Genomic DNA, 20,913 nt, shown 5'->3' with positions numbered 1-20,913 from the left:
GTAAACCCGCAAGGTACTGATTCCTAATACACTTACTATTGTTAGGGAATTATCAAACCAATTTACTACTGCCTCAGAAAACTACATTTTTCTGTGTGTACTATTTGGGATCTTGTCTTAATGAGCTGATATCTTGTAATATAAAAGGAATGTATTTAGTAGCAGGCTATTACAATTTTCTCCTTCATAATAACAGCTGAACTATTTTAATTAAGCGACTTCTATCAGTATAACAAAGATGTCTTTTTTTCTTTCCTATTATCTCTATATTTGACCATCATGGATCATGTATTAATCTTGTTTTTATAACTATATTTTTATTCTATGGACTAAGATTTAAGTCATTTCCCTAGCTTTCCTTTACTCTGTAACAATTTACAATTGTCTTTATTCTCCTCTTCCTCTTTTCTTTATTACTTTCAATAATCATTCTTGCCAGGTATGGTGGCACATCCCTTTAGTCCAGCACTCAGGAGGCAGAGGCAAGTGGAGCTCTGTGAGTTCAAGGTCAGTCTTGTCTGCCAAGCTAGTACCAGGACAGCTAGGGCTATTACACAGAGAAGCCCTGTCTCAAACAACCAAAATAATAAAAATAATAATGTTTTGTGTTATACAGACTGTAATGTCGTCTCTATTTTATCTGATGCCACTGTAATCAACTATCTGTGACAGTGTTATCTATCTCCATCCCCTCTGGAGGATGAAAACTGGAGCAGGGAGAAGGGACATAGACAGTTTACAGTCATGGGTCAAGAGTAAATGATTCATTCACCAGTTGTGGGTTTGCTCCTAAAGTAAACAGGGAGTATTTAGTCTATGAATTTTTCTGAATAGATATTTTCCTCCAGAATTAGTATGACCGTGTTCTGTTTGTGGTAGCTAGTTATTCCACATGCTCTGAGATTTTTTAATACGGTTATAATTAAAGGGGTGCGCGTGTGTGTGTGCGTGTGCGTGTGTGTGTGCGTTTGTGTGTGCGTGTGTGCGTGCGTGTGTGCGTGTGTGTGCGTGTGTGCGTGTGTGCGTGGGTGTGTGAGTGTGTGCGTGCGTGCGTGTGTGTATGTGTGTGAGTGCGTGTGTGCGTGTGCGTGTGTGTGTGCGCGCGTGTGCGTGTGTGTGCGCGTGTGCGTGTGTGTGCGTGCGTGTGTGTGCGTGTGCGTGTGTGTGCGTGTGCGTTTGTGTGTGCGCGTGTGTGTGAGCGTGTGTGTGTGCGTGTGTGTGTGTGTTGCTGTGAAGAGGGTCAAGGAAGCATTAGTCTGAAACCTCCCCGTTAGTAGCTGAGATACCATTATGACACTAGCATCAGAGAACCTATACAAACTTTAAAAATAAACAGAAAGACAAACATGGGCATGGGACAAAAATGCCAACAGTAAACTACTGAACTTACAATAACCTGGTTTTATTTTATTTGAAAACATTGTGTTTTTTACATTATCTAAGAGACTGTGATGACCATTCTTGCTTGTCAACTTGACTACATCAGGAATTAACTAAAACACAAGTGGCTGGGTACAACTGTAAGGGATTTTCCCCCCCTTAAATCATTTGAAGTGGCAAGACCCATGTCTAATATGGATCTGTTGAGGTGTCACGCCTGCTGCTGGCAGCCTATAATGGCCATGGATGAAGGAAACTTGCTCTCTGCTATGCATCCTTGCTCTCTCTGACAAGTCCATTCCTCCTCCACTGGCATCAGAGTCTACTTCTTTAGGATTCTGGTGCATGCTGAGACATACAGCCTTGTGGAACTGAACAACTACAGGATTCTTGGACCTTCTGTTGCTAGGATCTATTAATGGACTAGCTGGACCACAGCCTGTAAGCCATTAATTGTAAATATATGATTCTCTAAGTTCTGTTCCACTAGAGAACCCTGAGTAATAAAAATAATAGGTATAATACTTAAACATTAACTGCATAAATGGAAATATGCTAACAGAAAGAAGGCTAGGAGCTGTGGAATACACTGGGTCAAATTGTGATGTCTAAACGTATCTGCTCTCACTAGCAGACCAGTGACTTATCTCTAAGGAAGTAATGTACAGTTTCTCCCCGTGCTCTCTCAGATCACTCTGGGAGAAGCGGGTGCCCCGTTAGGAGATGACTCACTAGCCCAGTGCAGAGAGCCCCATGGGGAAACCCTGATCACCCTTTTTCCTGCCAAGAGTCACAGAGGTCTTCTTCTTTCACATGGGACCAGACTCTAGTCAAGCCATCGTACGACTGCTCTCTATGAGTGTAACTTCAGGAGAGGCCTTGAAGAAAAACACATGGACTGCTCTTCAACCTCTGGCCCACAGAAACTGTGAGAAAATACATATCTAAGCTGCTAAGTTTACTGACGGTTAACACGCTACTAGTTATCCTTCAATAGATGACATATGTAAGTAATATAAAGTGCTTAACTACTGCATGCTCTTATATTTTCACTTATTAGGAGAGTTTTCTATATACCATCCCATGAAACGTTTTATTTTGAATGGGACAGATTGAGGATGGGAGGATCAATATTAGATATACTGGTGTTTTGCTTCTTGGCAAATTCAGAACTGTTGCTTGGTACCCACAACCCACTCTCACCTAAAAGTACACATTTATCTTTTTAAAAAGCAACAGCACCTTTTAGAATTAATTTACATGCTATTTTAGCAGAGAAAGGGTGGAATCAGCTGGGCTGATACATGTTTTAAACGATAGCTTGGGTCCATGCCCTTATGAAAATAACTTAGTATTTCCTCTGGAAAAAAAGGGTTGTATTTGAGAAACAAATATAATTTGATGCTTATTTAAAGTCAGTCTTTCTCCATTCTTCCAATTCTACTGCAAGATTTGTTTTATATTTGCCAACATTTAATCATTATACATTTGCTTTAAAAGTAGCCTAAAATGCATTTAAAAATTTGTTTGATTATCTAATCTCTATTACTTATATACAAAGTAATTCCTCAGGAACACAGAATTTTGAATTTTTTGATACCAATAGTCATATCAGAGCTATAAATTAAGCATAAGACGGGCAAATGAGTTTACAACAAATGTTTCTAACTTTTGTTTCACAAATCTTGGAATCAACTACACTTAATTTAGTTTATACCATTATCTTCCTATTTTCAGCTGCTAAGGCTGAGCCCATGTTCCAAGAGATTATGTGTGAAAAGTCCTGAGTGATATCACAGCTTGCACTTAATATTTACTACACGAGCTCATCCCTTTCAGCTCCCCACTTAGCTCTTCTATTCTCTCCCAAAGCACAAGTCTGTCTATGATACACCTGAAAATTGCTGTACATCTGTTTTCTAACTGGTGGATACACGATAAAAAAGATAAGTGATATCATTCCTCCATCTCACTAAAAACTAGACACATTATTATAGCTAATTACAGAAATGCAAGTGCTCTTCTACTATAACCACTGTAATTGGAAGCTGAATCAAGAACTATTTCACTAGATAACAAAGGAGCAACTGTGGAGATGACTGAAGACTTCGGCAGCAGCAGCTTAAGAAGAACCACTGCTGGCTGCAGAGGTGGCCGCAGTCAGGAGCGTGTGCCGCCTGACCTCAGTCCCCAGAACCACATCACACAGCTCACCACAGCCTGTAACTCCACTTAGGTATCAAACACCCTCTTCTGGCTTCCTTAGGCACGCACACATGTGACACAGATTCACATATGCACATACATACACATAAACAGTAACAATAAACCTTTTGAAAAGTACAACTGTTCAAACTCCTGAGACTAACCAGATTTACAATTCATAGGAGCATCAAAAAGTAACCCACTACTAGGCCCATTATAATCAGTGCTAAGCAGAAAAGGTTAAGTATGTTTAATATTTTTTCTCTAAGAATATTTCTGTACGCTGTAAAAGAGAAACAAACTTAGAAACCATACAGAAAAAAATTACATTATAAACATAACCCAGTAACACTGTATATTTAATCAGAGGCATCTTTAGGCTAACCAAAAATCTTACCTAAGTAGTTAAAAAAAGTTACCTACAATTCTAATTGTTAAAACTCTACCTCACCAAAGGTTTACATATACACACATGCACACATGTATATGTGTGTATATGTATGTATTAGGTATGTTTGGTAAGTCCTATTGCTAAAGACACCATACATTTTGGACATGGGGCCCAAAGGCTCCTGGGCTAGATCTGACCTAAATGAAAGTCTCTTCCCTGAGGACTAGCTTTCATGGTACAAGGTTGTAGCACGACAAAGCAAAAGACCCAGAGACTGATACTGGGGTTCAAACTTCAAGCTGAATATCAGAAAAGCAAAGCAGCCGGCCACTAGCTCTCACCTCCAGCTCAGACTGAAGGTGCTGATCGTGTCTCCATAAGCTCTCACCAAACCTCAGACTGTAACCTCTCCTCAGCGTGGCTAGGGAATGAATGCCTCCTACTGACTCCTCACTCCTGTCTTTTATCCTCTTCTAGTGCTGGGATTAAATTGAGCTATAACTCTCTTTTAGACTGATTAAATCTTGTGTAGATCTAGGTGGCCTTGGACTCACAGAGAACCGTCCACTTCTTCATCCTGAGGCCTAGGATTAAACCACCACCTCCTAGCTTCTGGCTGCTGGGATTAAAGGTGTGTGCCTGGCTTCCATGACTTGTGGTTTTCTTTGCTTTCTGAATCCTCAGGCAAGCTTTAATAAATCATAAATAATATATCACCACACAAATTTCCAAAGAAGAGAAGCAAACAACAGCTCTAATCAGCTCAGATGTCTATGAAACGCAATAACCAGCATGGTACATTAGTAGTGGTGTGACCTTGCTGGTAACCAACAGTTCTCTAATTAGACTTAGGACCCACTCAACAAAAGGGAAATCATTCTTGGTAGTGAAAACCTAGCCAACTATCTAGGGCTAGTGACATCATGAACCTCGGCAGATCACAGGCACCTGTAACTCCAGGGGATCTGATACCCTATTCTGACATCTGTGGACACAAATAATAAAAATTAAGTCTTTTTTTTTTTTTTTTTTTTGGTTTTTGAGACAAGGTTTCTCTGTGGTTTTGGAGGCTGAGACAGGTGGATCTCTGTGAGTTTGAGGCCAGACTAGTCTACAGAGTGACTTCCAGGACAGCCAGAGCTGTTACACAGAGAAACTCTGTCTCAAAAAACAAACAAAAAAAATCTATAGCCATTGAATGGTGAAATTACTATTTTTTAAAGCATCTAATCTCCATTTCATTTTGTTTTGTTTTTTATTTAGTTTTATTTGCTTTGTGCTTTTTTGAGTGTTCCTCTGGGTAGCCCTGTTGTCCTAGAACTCACTCTGCATACCAATCTGGCCTCAAACTCACCGAAATATACTGCTCTCTGACTCCCAAGTGCTGGGATTAAAGGCATGTGCCACCACCACCTGGCCCAATCACCATTTCCAATTGAAAATAAACAAACTTCTAGCTGAAGGAAAGAAAAAGTCGGAGTGGGAATTGGAAGGATGATTTAGACAAAAATGTGAAAGAAGAAATTTTACAAAGTCGAAAACTCTATTTTTAAAGTAAAAAACATAACCTGAAGAAAAAATTTGAAACAAACAAGATAACTTAGTGATACTGCAAATGACTGCATCCCTTCACAACTCCCCAAAAGTGGCTATTGTTGCAACTCCATATAGTAACTACTACAAACTCAAATTTAAACAGCTACACTGCCTAGTGATTACCTTAGGAAACTCAGATGGAAAAGACTCAAGGAAAAAAGACTGCACCAATGCTGAACATTAATAGCCTTTCATTTATCTGTCTTAATTATTCAAACAACGTAGGATAACAACTACTCCTAACATCTACACTGTAATAAATATTTCAAGCATGTGCAAGAATGTAGACAGACGCGATACATTATGTCTTTTTATATAAAGGATTAATATCCCCAAGCATCAGTATCCATACTAGGTCCTAATAAGTAACTCCTACAGGTGCCAAAATACAATTACAAGAAGGAATTATGAATTTATAGCATATGTAAAATAAAATGCACAACAATGACAGCAGGAAGAAGGGATAACCTCATACATTGCTTGAATATAGTTTATAATTAGAAACATAAATCATAGAGAAATTCTACTATTAATTTTCTTATTGCTATGACCAATAAATACCTGACAAGAAGGAATTAAAAGTTCCACAACCTCTTGCTGGGCTAGCATTTAATCCCAGCATGTGCAAAGCAGAGGCAGCAGATCTCTGAGTTTGAGGCCAGCCTGGTCTACAGAGTCAGTTCCAGGACAGGCTCTAAAGCTACAGAGAAACCCTGTCTCGAAAAACCAAAACAAATAAACAAATATATAAATAAGTTCCACAACCTCTCAAACCAGAATCACTAGCCAGAGACCAAGTACTCAAAGGCATGAGCTTGGAGGTAAACAGGTCACATCCAACCATAACAAAACTTAATGCATGTTTTTTTAGAGAGAAAGTATATGCATACATTAAATCTACTAATGAAGGTAAGATAAACTAAAAATGGGCGTAGATGGGCATAGCTCTGATGTAAAACAATTGCCTGCTCCATGGAGGATCTTCAACACTTCTGAGAGAAGGGGTGGTGGTGGAGGGTTTAACCCTGAGATAGTCTCTCCATGTATAAAGAGACAATCCCAGCAATTTCAGGTTGAGACGGCAGGATCATCTGGCCCCAAAGAACTGACAGGCAAACAAAGTAAAGAGCAGGTAAGCTAAACTGAAAGCAACTTGGAAGCTAGCACATTTAAATCTAACCCTACTACATTAGTCAGGGTTCTCCAGATTCACAGAATACATACACACACACATACATATATACATATGCAATTTATTACAATGACTTACAGGCTCAAGTCCAAGAATGGCTAGCCATGAATGCAAAGTGTAAGGCTGGGGTGTGTAAGCTGGTCTTCAGTATATGCTGGAAGCCTGAGGAAGTAGGCTCCAATGCCAGTGAAGGAATGGATATGCTAGCAAGGTGAGGGCAAGCGGAACAAACCCTTCCTTCTTCCATGTCGTTATGTAGCTCCCAGCAGATGTGCCCAGATTAAAGGTGTCTTCCCACATCAAGATCTGGATTAAAGGCCTACATCTTCCAACCTCTAAGGTCCAGACTAGATGTGGATTCACCCACTTCAAACCAAGCAGAAAATTTCATACAGGTGTGCCCTCCATTTCTGGACTGTAGTTCATTCCAGATGTAGCTAATTTGACAACCAAGAATAGCCATTGTGGTAGTTTGAAAGAAAATGACCTCCAAAGGTAGTGGCACTATTAGGAAATGTGTCCTTGTTAGAGGAAGTGTGTCGCTGTGGGGGCTGGCTTTGAGGTTTCTTTTTTCTCAAGCTTCCCTCAGTGTGACAGTTGACTTCCTGTTGCCTGCAAGATGTAGCACTCTGAGCTCCAGCACCACGTCTGCCTGCATGATGCCATGCCCTCCTTCATGATCATAATGGACCCAACCTCTGAAACTGTAAGAGAGCCATCCCAATTGAATGTTTTCTTCACAAGAGTTTCCATGATCATGGTGTCTCTTCACGGCTAAAAAAGCCTAAGACAGAATGGAGGCCTAGTAGAGAAGCCATTGTGAAGCTGTGAGGTTGCAGCCTGGGCCTTGGAGACACCAAGATGTTAGAGATGCCAGAGTTGTGGGATACCTGCTGAGGAGAGCTGCTAACAGGAAGTGGAGCCAGTCCAAGAGAAAGAAGTGTGTCTACAAACTTTAAGGGAATTGGAGATGTGGAGAGCGTTTTGACATCAGACATGGAGATGCAGAGTTTAGAGCTGGCCCAGATGGTTTTGGTCTTGCTTTGGCTCAGTATTTCCTCGTTATGCTCCCTTCCCTGTGTTTTGGGATGGTAATGTATAACCTGTGCCATTATATGTTGGAAGTATGTGATCTGCTTTTTAATTTTGAATTTTACAGGGGTATTATAGTTAAGAGATTACCATTGGATCTGGAAGAGACTGGACTTTTAAACATTGTTGAGACTGTGATAGCCTATGGGGACTTTTGAATTTGAACTGAATGTATTTTTTTGGGGGGAGTATTATGATATGGCTATAAGCCTTTGGGAGCCAGGGAGTAGAATGTGGTTTAAAAGAAAATGGCTCCCAAAGGGAGTGGTACTATTAGGAGGTGCCATGCTCCCTGCTGTGATGATAATGGACTGAATCCCTAAAACTAACTGAGCCACCCCAATTAAGTGTTTTCTTTATAAGAGTTGCTGTGAGCCGGGCCACAGTGGTGGCTCACGCCTTTAATCCCAGCACTCGGGAGGCAGAGGCAGGTGGATCTCTGTGAGTTCGAGGCCAGGCTGGACCGACAGCCTCAAAAACAATACAGAGAAACCCTGTCTCGTAAAAAACAAAAAACAAACAAAAAAAAAGAGTTGCTGTGGTCATGGTGTCTCTTTACAGCAATGGTTACCCTAAGACAGACATCATATCTACCAATAACTACATTAAATGTAAATGACCTAAACATCTCAATGAAAAGATGAATTGTTAGTAAAAGTGAGTTGCAAGGTTGGAAATGGCTCTGTAGTTGTTTTTATTGCTCTTGCAGAAGAAGGAAGTTCAATCCCAACCATCCACATGATGTATCTAAACTCTAACTCGAGTTCCTGAAGATCCAGCACTTCTGACTTCAAGCTCCTACATGCACATAGTGCGCATCAATACAATTAGGCACAACACATACAAACACTTCTTTAAAATGAGCTGTTTAACTCAAACACACTTTAAATACAATAGCAGAGACTGGAAATTAAAGGATGGAAAAGATTTATCACACAAGCAATGGCCAGAAGAGTGCTAGAAAATCTGTATTAATATGAAAATAGACTTCGGAGCAAGAATACTTCAGGGGCATTAGTTAATAATAATGGGGTCTATACATCATAATGCATACTAATCTTGAACTTCCATGTGTACCAAGAGAGGTTTAAAATGTAGTAAGTAAAATAGACAGGAAAGAAACAAGACATATCCTCAATTATACTTGGAGACTTCTTTAAGTGATTAACAAAATAACTACAAAAAACAACAAAAACAACCCCCCTCATTAACGTAAAGGAAGTCAGCCAACTTGCCCTGACACTTGAGAGCCCACTGTATTCAAATTAACAAAGCACAGTTTTGATGAATCCATGAAGCATATACCAAGATGACTAAATTGAAGTCCCTATTCACCCCCAAAAAAATCAAACTAAAAAAATCACCAAACACTTGGAAACCATACACTTTTCAATCACCATGATCCGGATGGAAATCATGCAAAAAGTTAGAAAATATTAACTATCAAATCTATGTAGCACTGAACACAGTAGTTAGAAAGAAGGTGTCATGTCTTGAAGGTAAGTTTACACGTTGAGAAATCAACAAGGCTCTTTGAAAAGAAGCATATAGAAATAGCATGAATAGAAACCACAAAACTGAAAACAAAATCGAAAAATAACAAGTTGGTTCTTTGCAAAGAGCAATACAAATAAAGAGTGGCAAAACTAAAACCAAACCAAACTATTATAAATAAGAAAGGAAAGAAGGAGATAAGGAAGGCAGTCAAAAATCAGGAAAAATATCACACAATAAGAGAATAAAAAAGCCTTTAATCCCAGCACTTGGAAGGCAAAGGTGGGTAAATTTCTAGAGTATGAGTTCTAGGACAGCCAGAGCTGTTATACAAAGAAAGTCTTTCTCAAAAAAAAAAAAAAAACTACAAACAAAAAAAAAAGTTTAGCTTAAAAAATCCTCTAAACATTTATAAAACTAAGAATACTAAATGCACAAAATGCACATTTTTAAGAAAATATGCATCTAAGTTAGCATTATCATAATACAAAGAATTAAATGAATCCTGAGAACAGAGTGAAACAAAAACAAAAACCAAAATAACTCTTACTAAGGCTTAACCACAGAATGCAAGGTAACAAATTTGAAAATAAAGTTGTTACATTTATAAACTACAGAAAATTACTCTTTAAATATAGCAAAAAACAAAAACTTTTTTTTCAACCAGACTCTAAAGTTACACAGTTAAAATTCAACGTCTCTAACAGAATGGGAATGGACTTAACATGGCAAAGGCCACTTGCCTTGTTCTGTCAGGTCTGACCTAGCCAAAGGCTGCTGTCCAGCCCAGAGGCAGCAGTGGGCACTCTTCACTGCCTCTTCATTTGGGTGAGGTGGCTTGGGGGCTCTTTTCAAAAGGCAACAATCTAACCATGAGGGCCAACATCACACATCCCCAAACTGCAGTTCTCCCAAGTATTTCCATAGTGGGGATGATTTCAACTCATGAGTTCTGAGAAGGCCACGAGCACTAGGCCTACAGAGCAGTCTATCCTATCATAACTAACGGAAACGCAGGGCGGAAAGCAGAGAGGACAAGGGCAGCTGCCACTGCGGCTCTTCCGCTTCCTGACAAGTCCCACCAGTGCAGTGAGGGAAAGGGAAGGGCCACACGGGGATCAAAAAAGAATAAAACCTCCCCTAACTATCAAAAGAATCTAGAAAAACTATGAAATAAGCCAACACAACAAGTTAGACGGCTTCAGATTTCAAGATCAGTAAGCAAAAACCAACTGCATTTCTACACAATAGCAGTAAAACAAATCTCAGAAAACTTATTTATAACAGCATCAAAATTACGAATATAAACACAACAAAATCGATGATAATATCTGAATATTGAAACTGTACATGCTATTAAAGACGACCAAAAGGCCCTAGATAACTGGAAATGGGTTGTTTGCAAACTAGGACATTCAATTAGATACTAATTCTTCCTAAATTGATCCATGCTTTAACACAATCAAAATGAAAATTCCTTCAGGGCTATTTTTGTAGAAACAAAATGCTTCTAAAGTTCTATAAAGAACCAGAACTGCTAAAATGTGTGTGTGTGTGTGTGTGTGTGTGTGTGTGTGTGTGTGTGTGTGTGTGTGAGCTATTCTATGATAAAGAATCATAACCAAAGACAACTTCAGGGAAGAGAGTGTCTTGGCTTACGAGCTCATGGCGGTAAGCAGCTGGCGTGATGAAACAGCAGCAGTAATTAGGGAGCTCATAGCTCAACTGCTGCCATGAAGCAGACAGAGCAAACTAGGAGGAGGGTTTTTTTTTGTTTTTATCTCACAGCCTTCCCTCAGTGACATACATTCTCCAGCAAGGTTGTGCCACCTCAACTTCCCCAAATAGTGCCATCATCTAGTGGTCAAGTGTCCAAATGCATAAAGCAATGGAGACCATTTCTAATTCAAACTACCAGTATTATACATGTATCCATGTTTGTATGTAGATTGTATGCATCTGTCATGAAGATCTGGAGGCCAGAAGTCAAGGTTAGGTGTTGGGCTAGGTAGCTCTATTGCTATTCAGAGAGAGAGAGAGAGAGTGTGTACAGTGTCTCTTCCCTGGACCTGGGGCTCACTGACTGGGTAGACCAGCTGGCTAGCAAGCCCTGGGTAGCCATCTGCCTCTGGCTGGGCAGACCAGCGGGTCAGAAGCTCTGAGCAGTCATCCGCCTGTGATCCACCTGTCTTTATCCCTCAGTGCTGGAGTCACAGCACATGGCCATATTAGGCTTTTCTTTTTAATGTGGGTGCCAGAGATCTGAACTCAAGCCTCCTGCCTAAGGAGCAAGCACTTTACCTACCAAGCCATATTCCCCAGCCCCAGCCAAAGTGGTATTTAAAAAGGAGAGCTCAGGAATTTACATTTCTAGATCTCAAGACTTATTGCCAAGTAAAAATGCCATGATGGTATAGTTATTTCAAAATTAGAGGCACAGAGAGCAGTCCAGACGCGGGTCACATTTGTGACCTACTGATTTTCAACTAAATTCAACAAGAAAAGGAATGTTCTCAACAAACATTCAGTAGTTAAGAAAACAAGCCTTATCCAGTAGATAACAAAACAAGTCTTAAACTTTCCCTCACATCAGAAAACAAAACACTAACTCAGAATGTATAATGTATCTTGATAGAAAAACCAAAATTACTGCCAGGTATGGTGGCACATGTCTTTAATCGCGGCACTCAGGAGGCAGAGGCAGAAGGATCTCTTGTGTGTTTGAGACCAACCTAGTCTACAAAGTGAGTTCTAGGACTGCCAGGACTGTTATAGAGAAACCATGTCTTCTTAGGGAAAAAAGAAAAAAAACCCCATAAACAAGCCTCCAAACCAACCAAAAACACCCAACACCAAAAATATTAAATATGCAGCCAAAAACACAAGGAAACTTGTACATTTTTGCAGTTGGCAGAGAATTCTCAGGACATGGAAGCTAAAGTCATAAACTTATCAAATTAATTCTAATTAAAAGCTCTTTTAAAGGAATTTTTGAGTGTGCCACGTGAGTGAAGGGGCCTGTGGTGGCCAGAAGACGTTAGATTCCATGAAGCTGGAGTTTCAGGCATTGTGAGCAGACCAATGTGGGTGCAGAGAACTGAGGCTGGGGCCTCTGGAAAAGCAGAAAGTTCTCGTGACTGGAGAGCCATCTCCCAGCTCCTCCTTTCATGTATAGTTTGGAAACAAAACAAAAATCTTCATATTCAAATGTGTGTTTTCATGTTGGTCCATGCTGCTGTATAAAGAACATATTTAAAAAAGTTTTAAAATTCATTGAGATGAGCTGACTTTTAAGTGTCTGAACAATCTGAAGGAACCTTTACAAATGACAGCATCCTGAGTCACCCAGCAAATACAAGTTAAATTGACCTGAGACAGAAGGACGGGATGCCAGCAGCCGGAAACCCAGGCAGGATTGAGAATTCAAGGCTAGCTTGGGCTACACAGTGACTTCCAGACAGCCTCAGTTACAAAGCAAGATCTCTTATCAGAAAGACCAATAATAAAATCAGTGTGATGCTACTCTACATGTAAGAGTGTGAGAATGGGGATAAGCAAGCTGTCGTGTCAATGGCAGACAAGTAAAATGGGATAATGATTAAACGCTCACTTTCCACACAATCCCATAAATACCATTGCTAGAGACTTTTTTCAGGTAAGAAATACTTTCAATTCACACAAGAACTTAAAATGAATGTTCACAGCACCTTTATTAATAACCCTAAATGAGCCAACAACCCAACATAAATAGATAAAATGACTAAAACAGTAGGAAATCAACTATCATGAACTACTTCTCAAAAAAGGAAGTCAACCAGTTAAATAACACAGAGAGAGAGAGAGAGAGAGAGAGAGAGAGAGAGAGAGAGAGAGAGAGAGAGAGATCTTCAAACACATGATACTGGGAAATGGCATACACAAAAGAAATAATTTCATCTATATGAAATAGTAGACTAAATGAAACCAATGTACAGGGACAAAAAGATGAGTGGTCTCCTGGGGATCCAGGTCAAAGTGTGGTTGACTACAAAAGTATAGAAGGGATGTTTTCAGAGAGATGAAAACACCACCCTGATTGTGTCACATATTCTATTCTCGTGTCGTGACATAAGAGTATACTTTTATGAAAACAAATGAGCTGTACATTTTAAATTACAACATTTCGCTATTTCTACTTTACTCTCCATAAAGTTGACTTTTTGAAAAGATAATCTTTCAGGGAACTAGTATACAGGAACCACTGGTAACGAAATACCCAAATAGATCACATATATAATTGAAAAGACATCAAAAGAAAAAAAGAAAGGAAGGAAGAAACAAGAAAAAGAAAGAAACTTCACATCCACTACTTAAGGTTTTTAAAGAATATTAGCAAGAATGAACTAATAGCCAATGAGATGGCTCAGTAGGTAAGGGTGCTTGCTGCAAAGCCTGACAAGAGCATTCAATCTCCAGAGCCCTGTGATAGCAGAGAACCAACTCCCACAAGCTGTCCTCTGACCCCCACATGTGTGCTGCAGCAACACACATGTGTACAGACACGCCCACACACCCATGATAAATAAATGTGTTTAAAAATAAAAATAGCATTACCTTGGCAAACTACAAATAGAAGGGCATGTTTTGACTTAATATTGGCTTATTAGGAAGCTTTGTGAAATGATATTTAATGCTAGCATTCACCTTAAAGTAAAAAATAACAGCATATTTTAAATATTAGCTCTACCACTCAACAATATGTAGAACCTCCTACCAGGCAATGCAATGAACAGAATGTTATAAAAAACTAGAAAGGAAACCACAAAACTATTTCCAGATAACTACAAATAACTAAAAATATTAGTTTCATGAAAAACAAAAAACCCAAGCCCTTTTATGTTGCCAGAGACAGGAAATAAAAAAGTTACCTTAGAGTTCCCACCTACACAGCAACCAAGCGTAAGAGGCTGGAGTACCGAGGAGAGGTGTCAAACACAGGTGGGGGTAACCAAAGCTTTACTACAAAGCAGGGTGTGGAAAACGGAGAGAACACACCATAAAACAGGTCTAAGAACTTCTACATAGCCTTATCCAAAATAGGGTTTTTAAAATTTAAATCACAAGTGGTCTGAAGATCACCTAGAAGAAATACTCAAGAAGCAGTCAAAATAGCTTTAAGAGGAGTAACAGTGAGGGCTATATGACTATCAAATTTAAATACTCAAATGCTTTGCCTTTGCAACTCTATGTGTATGGATGGAATGGATCTGTGCTTCAGAAATGATCGCAACACTGCTTTTTCAGTTACTAACAACGGCTGAATCTTGGGTTGCAGGTAATCTAGAAGGGAAACTGGAAGTTGCTTTTTACATTAACAATCCTCCACACTGTGAAATGTTCTAAAATCAGGGATGTAGACCTTACTATCATCAAGCAGTGAGTTACCTTTACCTATAAACCGTAACTTTATGGCTTTCAATAAGGAATGCCCATCAAATTAAAGAAATATGTATTCTTAGGAAAGTATCAGGGAGGCCTACAGCAAACCAGGGGCTCTGTCCAAGATGTGTAATTCAGGGGGAGAAACAAGCTTCACACAATGTGCTCGGTATAACCCTCACCCCCACCCCTGCATAAGGCAACTCTGCATGAACGCGTGTCTTTAGCGGTGCATCTGTGAAGGCACCCTGGACGACCGCCACCAAATCTGAATACTCGTGTGGCACTGGAGGGTGAAAAAATTCGCATTTTACCCAATACTCCTTTCTTTATGCTGTAGCATTTTACACCAAGGTTGCACGTCTGTAATAAAAGATTAAAGTTATTTCACATATTAGAAAAAAGAAAAGACATGAAATCCAGAAGACAAATCACAAAAAAACTGTTAACCTTTATTTTTGTTATTTTTTTTTCTACGTTTATTTACACACTCTTCAAATGACCTGTCAAGTCTTCGGCAACGATGACTGCCATCTTAAAAGAAATATGAGCAAATATTTCGTGATTAAAAATAGAATGAACTAAGGCCTCTTTTAAAAAGGATCGCACACTCGACAGAACGGAGATGACTCAAAGCAGTTGTCGTAGGTAGACACTATTATTATTTTAATGCCTGATGAGGGAAACCTCCCCGATTCTTCTTTCCAGCAAAAAACAAAAAACAAATAAAAAAAACCTGTTTTTGTTTTTTTTACCTTCTCCCGTTTTCTTCAACTTGGTCTGGGTAGCTTTCAACTCACCATTTGTATGTGCGCAAATAAAATAAAATAAAATGATTAGCCGGGAGGGCTCTCGGTGGGGGTGGGGTGGGGGTGGGGGCGGGGGCGGCCCTGAAGGTGCCTCTGACAGGCGTGCTCGGGCCTAACGTTGCCGCCGGCCGGGAAGGCGCTAGGCCACCGGCACGGTCGGACAGGGCGTCTGGGTGCCCGGGCCTCGGTGACAACCGGGGAAGACGAGCTGCAGACGCGGCGGGCAGCGAGGGGCCGGGAAGGAAGGCGTGCCGGGCAGACGCCCGCAGGCCCGCGGCGCCATGGCCCTCCGCGGCGGGCCCGGGGGTGGGCGGCAGCGCCGGGCCGCGAGGGGGGAAGGCGCCAGGTCCTTGGCCGGGGCACCAAGGACGGCGGAGCCGGCGGGAGCGGCCGAGGAGGCGGGCGGGCGGCGGCCCCGGGCGGGCCGGACGAGGCCCCGGAGACCTCTCAGCCGCCAACCCCACCCACCATGGCCGGCCCGAGCCGGCCCGCTCCGCAGGACACCCCCGAAGCCGAGGCAGCGGCGGCGCCCCCGACTTCACCCGGACCCCCTCGGACCGACCCAGCCAGATCGGAGACTGAGAAACAAACAAAAAATGCCCCTCACCGAAACGTGCAGCGGCTCCAGAGCGAGAACAGCGCTCGATCCTCCACCCGCCACCACCGCCTTCTTCTCCGCCTCCGACTCCTCCCCCGCCGAACGCGCAGCGGCTGCAGCGGCGGCGGCGGCGGCGGCGGCGGTGGCGGCGGCGGCGGCGGCGGCGGCGGCAGCGGCGGCGGCGGCGGCGGCGGCGCGTCCCGCCCCTTGCGCCGCGAAGGAGGCGGAGGGAGTGAGCGCTATAGCCCCGCCCTCCCCGGGGCGCAGCCAATAGGATTCGCGGTCCTCTGCGGGGAAAATGCGAACGCCCAATCGGAGCCCGGGAAGTGGGCTGACGTCATGGTTGGACGTGGCAGAAAAAGGGAAAAATAATTCGCGCTGTCGCCCCGCCCCGCTTCGCCGATTGGCCGACGAACGGGAAGACGCGCTCGGCCCCGCCCCCCGTCTGGCCCCGCGCCTGCCCCTGCAGCACTGCGACGTTTGGGGCGGGGGCGGGGCGCCGCGGCCCGCTGAGGCCGTTCGGCCTTTTGTGGTTTGGGCTGGGAGAAAAGGGCGGGGTCTCCTGTCGGGAAGGGGGTGTGCAGAGCCGAGCGGAGGACTGGCGCAGTTACTCTTCTCAGCCTTCTTGCAGCCTCCTGCAAGATGGAGGTGCGGAATTGGACCCCGTGCCACCAGAAGCCCAGTATTGCAGATTATGTACAAGATGCCCAGGGCTTGCAGTTTACGTGAAAGATGCCCAGGGTTTGCAGTTTAAGTCCAAGATGACCAATATTTGCAGTTTACGTACAAGATATCCAATATGTGCAGTTTACGTACAAGATGCCCAGGGTTTGCAGTTTACGCACAAGATGACCAATATTTGCAGTTTACTTATAAGATGCCCAGGGTTTGCAGTTTAAGTACAAGATGACCAATATTTGCAGTTTATGTACAAGATGCCCAGGGTTTGCAGTTTACGTACAAGATGACCAATATTTGCAGTTTATGTACAAGATGCCCAGGGTTTGCAGTTTACGTACAAGATGACCAATATTTGCAGTTTATGTACAAGATGCCCAGGGTTTGCAGTTTACGTACAAGATGACCAATATTTGCAGTTTATGTACAAGATGCCCAGGGTTTGCAGTTTACGTACAAGATGACCAATATTTGCAGTTTACGTATAAGATGCCCAGGGTTTGCATTTTAAGTACAAGATACTCAATATGTGCAGTTTACGTACAAGGTGACCAGGGTTTGCAGTTTCAGCACAAGATGCCCAATATGTGCAGTTTAAGTAAAAGAAAAGAACCCCCCTTCCCTCCCCAGGCGATAGCAATTCCATAGCAGCGACGAGGGACAGGAAAGCACCAAGGAAGAGCTCTTTGCACGCCCAGGCGGTTTTCCGCGAGGATTAATCCGCCACCAGCCAGACCCCCGCCCTGATCTCTGATTCTGTTCCCAAAGGCCAGTTATAGGCCACATGAAGATTTGACTTGACCGGAGTTTAGCAGCTGACATCTCTAAGCTAAAGCGGTTGTCAGGCTGGGAGGTAACAGCTCCCGTCACATGTAACCAAAATAAACGCAACAGCTGGAGTCCCTGGACACCTTGCTGAATTTAAACCCAGTCACAGTTTAAGTTCATTATGTCAGTGATGGGCATGTCCTCTTCTCTCATCCCGAGGCCTGCCCGCGTCTCCGATTACAGTCTGGTTTTCCTCTCTTAACTCCCCGCCCCCACCCCCAGCTCCATCTCCCAGTACTCAAAGCCAGGGATGTATTTACCACGACGCCTCCCCCAGGAATTAAGAACCCCACTTCTTGTGATGTCCTTTAACTGTAAAATCCGCCAGGAAACTGGAACCAATTTTTTTCTGCCATGGATGTAAACAGTTTATCCGAAATTGCCCATAGAATCCTAGGCTACGAGAATTTGCTAGATATTTTTTGAAACCAAGTTTAATTCCCAGACTACCACAGTAGCATATATTTTATTTTTTAAAAATGATATTACTTTCTCCTGCGCGTTTCCAAGCCCTTGCTTTCTTGAAAGAGAATTTATATTTTAATTACATTTCCCCCTTTAGGTTGTGGCAGATTGGTTCAATTGAACACACTAACTGGCTGAGCACAGGGTCTTTCAAGTTTCAATCGTCTCCACATCATGTCTGTGTATACTGCTTGCAGTATTATTTTTCTCATATTAATGTATTTTTCAATTTCTAAAGAGGATTATGAAAGAACTCTAAGTGGAAAACAACATCACCTTCTAACTAAGTTGAGGGTATCTTAAGAAAAGTGAATGCAAAATAATAGCTTTCAAATCTGTTTGCCAGCTGTGATGGATGGCCACTCTTGACTGTCAGCTTGACTATATCTGGAATGAACTGCAATCCAGAAATGCAGGAACACCTGTAAGAGATATGCTGCTTGGTTTGAGTTGGGAGATTCTACCTGTAGTCTGAGTCTTTGAGACTGGAAGACACGCCTCTGACCCTGATCTGAAGTTGGGATGACAGGCCTTCTTCTTGAAGCCTATACCAGGGCGGGAGGGGGGGGGCTTTTGATGCTCACCCGTGTGTCCTTGCCTGGCTAGCACATCTTTCCTTTACTGGCATTGGAGCCTACTTCTTTGGGATTCCAGCATGCGCTGAAGACCAGCTGAGATGCCCAGCCTGTGGGACCGAGCAACTACTAGATTCTTGTGTTCAGTGCTAGCCACTGTCTGGTTAGTTGGAATGCAGTCTGTAAGTCATTGCAATAAATTACATATATGTGGAATTATATATACATATGCATATATATGATTACACACACATACATACATGTTCTGTGACTCAAGAGAACCCTCACTAATACACCAACTAAAGGCTCTTTCTTGAAAGGGTTCATTATCAAACATTAGACAGATGAAAAAGACACAGCACTTGAATGACATTTTCATTGCAATGTCACCAAAGGATAGAAAAATAGACCCAAAATAGCAATCACTTTCTCACTATGTGAGTCATGGTTTTTAATCTTGTAAGCATGTCCTAAGTACAGTCATCCAAGACATCACAGGTGATGTTATGTTGCCATCTGAGAGGTGTTGGGGAGGGGCCTAAACCCAGACAGACATATTCTCACACTAGCTCTTGCATTTGTAAATGTGTGCTTCTGAGTAATCTACCTACCTCTCCAGCCTGGATTTACCACTTTAATATGCCACAGTAATGGTACCCATTTATGCATTGTTGGTACAGATGAAATAGCCCATTACATGAAAAATACCATGCATAGAATGAAGTGCTCAATACATGAGTTTATGAACTGTATTATTGGATGCACATGAGATAATAGTACGTATTAATGTAAATGTATTGTTGATTTCGTAATTGGCAAGCACTCCCTAAAGCAGCAATCACACAGTGTAGTTGGTGTACTCTTTGTGTGTGTGTGTGTGTGTCTGTGTGTGTGTGTGTGTGTGTGTGAGTTCTCTTAAAGAATGCTCACTGAACAACAGCACCTGTTTCACTAAGGACTTTTTGAAAGTGCAAGTTTCCAGGTACAATCTCAGGCCTGAATCAGAAATGCCTATGAAGACATTGTATAGAACAAACCCTCCAGGCAATCCTGACACACATATATACATCAATAGCCGTGGGCATAAGCCAACGATCGATCAGCCGAGAGAGGCCCTGGTTCTAATCATTGTCTTAGAATGAAGTCAACAAACATGGAAGTATAAAGACCTCTGGAAATGCTCTTTTCTAGATAAGCCAGCGGCTCTCATCCTGTGAGCCACATCCCTTTGGGAGCCTAACAACCCTTTCACAGGAGTTGTATGTCAGATGTCCGGCATATCATATATTTACATTACAATTCCTAACAGTAGCAAAATTACAGTTATGAAGTAGCAATGAAAATAATTTTATGATTGGAGGTTACAACTAATGGGTCACAGGTTGAGAACCACTAATATAAGCCATGGGGATCCTAGCAGAACTGTCAGAAACAACTTTCGCAGAACTCTGGAAATTAACCAACAGGTTGTCTCGACAAAGAAGATTTTTAATCATGACAACCAGCGATACCTCGAGCTTAGGGGCAGATAGACATGCTACATTCCACCAGCTTGGTCTCTGCATGTGTCTCAACTGGCTCAGCCAGTGATTTGACCTCTACAGAGGTTCTTAAATTCCTTCTTTGTAGCATCCAATGTGGGTTTTAAAAAGAATTCTCTTGGACAATTTTGAACTTAATCTTATCTCGTGGGTAATAAGGACATTGTGGATGTCACCTTCTGCTGGGACATGCTTTGGCCAGTGTCGGATGAAGGGGAAGCTTAGCTCACGTGCTTTCACAGTCACAGCCTAAGCATCGTTAACTCTTACATGCAAGTAGACACTGTTTCCCTGCTTCTGTCTTTTCTTTCAGCAGGAAGGCTCATCTGAAAGAAGTTACCAGTAGCAGCTGCAACCAGGGGCCTACCAGGCAGGCGTTTGAAGTTCTAGCAAGGAAACACATTTTTGGTCTAGATGCGTAGTTCCTCAACAGTAGAATTCCTAAATCTTGGTAAACTTCTGATGCATTCCCTTCCAGGTAGTTTTCTGAGTCACTGGCCATATTCAGTTTCCCCCCCCCCCCCCCGCCCGATTTAATTCTCGCCTGGCTTAATTCTTTGCTTCCTTGCCTGTCTTTCAATTTAACAGTGACTACTTGGAGTCCATGGGGCTTGGGTGGGAAAGGCGGGCCTGAGACTTGGTTAGCCTTTG

The 20,913-nt window shown here is 42.2% G+C and overlaps 1 protein-coding gene across 2 annotated transcripts in view; it reads right to left on the bottom strand.

Moving 5' to 3' along the window:
• The window catches only part of Pja2 (praja ring finger ubiquitin ligase 2), a 48,348-nt gene extending 32,029 nt beyond the window's left edge, over window positions 1-16,319 (bottom strand). For both annotated transcript variants that reach the window (XM_005077170.4, XM_013118466.3), the window contains exon 1: window positions 16,185-16,319. The gene's annotated coding sequence lies outside the window, so the exon portion shown is untranslated. The remainder of the gene's footprint in view (window positions 1-16,184) is intronic.
• Between the last annotated feature and the right edge of the window lie 4,594 nt (window positions 16,320-20,913).

The sequence above is a fragment of the Mesocricetus auratus genome, unplaced genomic scaffold (genome assembly GCF_017639785.1).
Source record: "Mesocricetus auratus isolate SY011 unplaced genomic scaffold, BCM_Maur_2.0 Super-Scaffold_100010, whole genome shotgun sequence".
In the NCBI taxonomy this organism is placed as follows: domain Eukaryota; kingdom Metazoa; phylum Chordata; class Mammalia; order Rodentia; family Cricetidae; genus Mesocricetus; species Mesocricetus auratus.
Note: the sequence above shows the minus strand (reverse complement) of the source record. Positions and strands in the feature narration are given on the sequence as shown.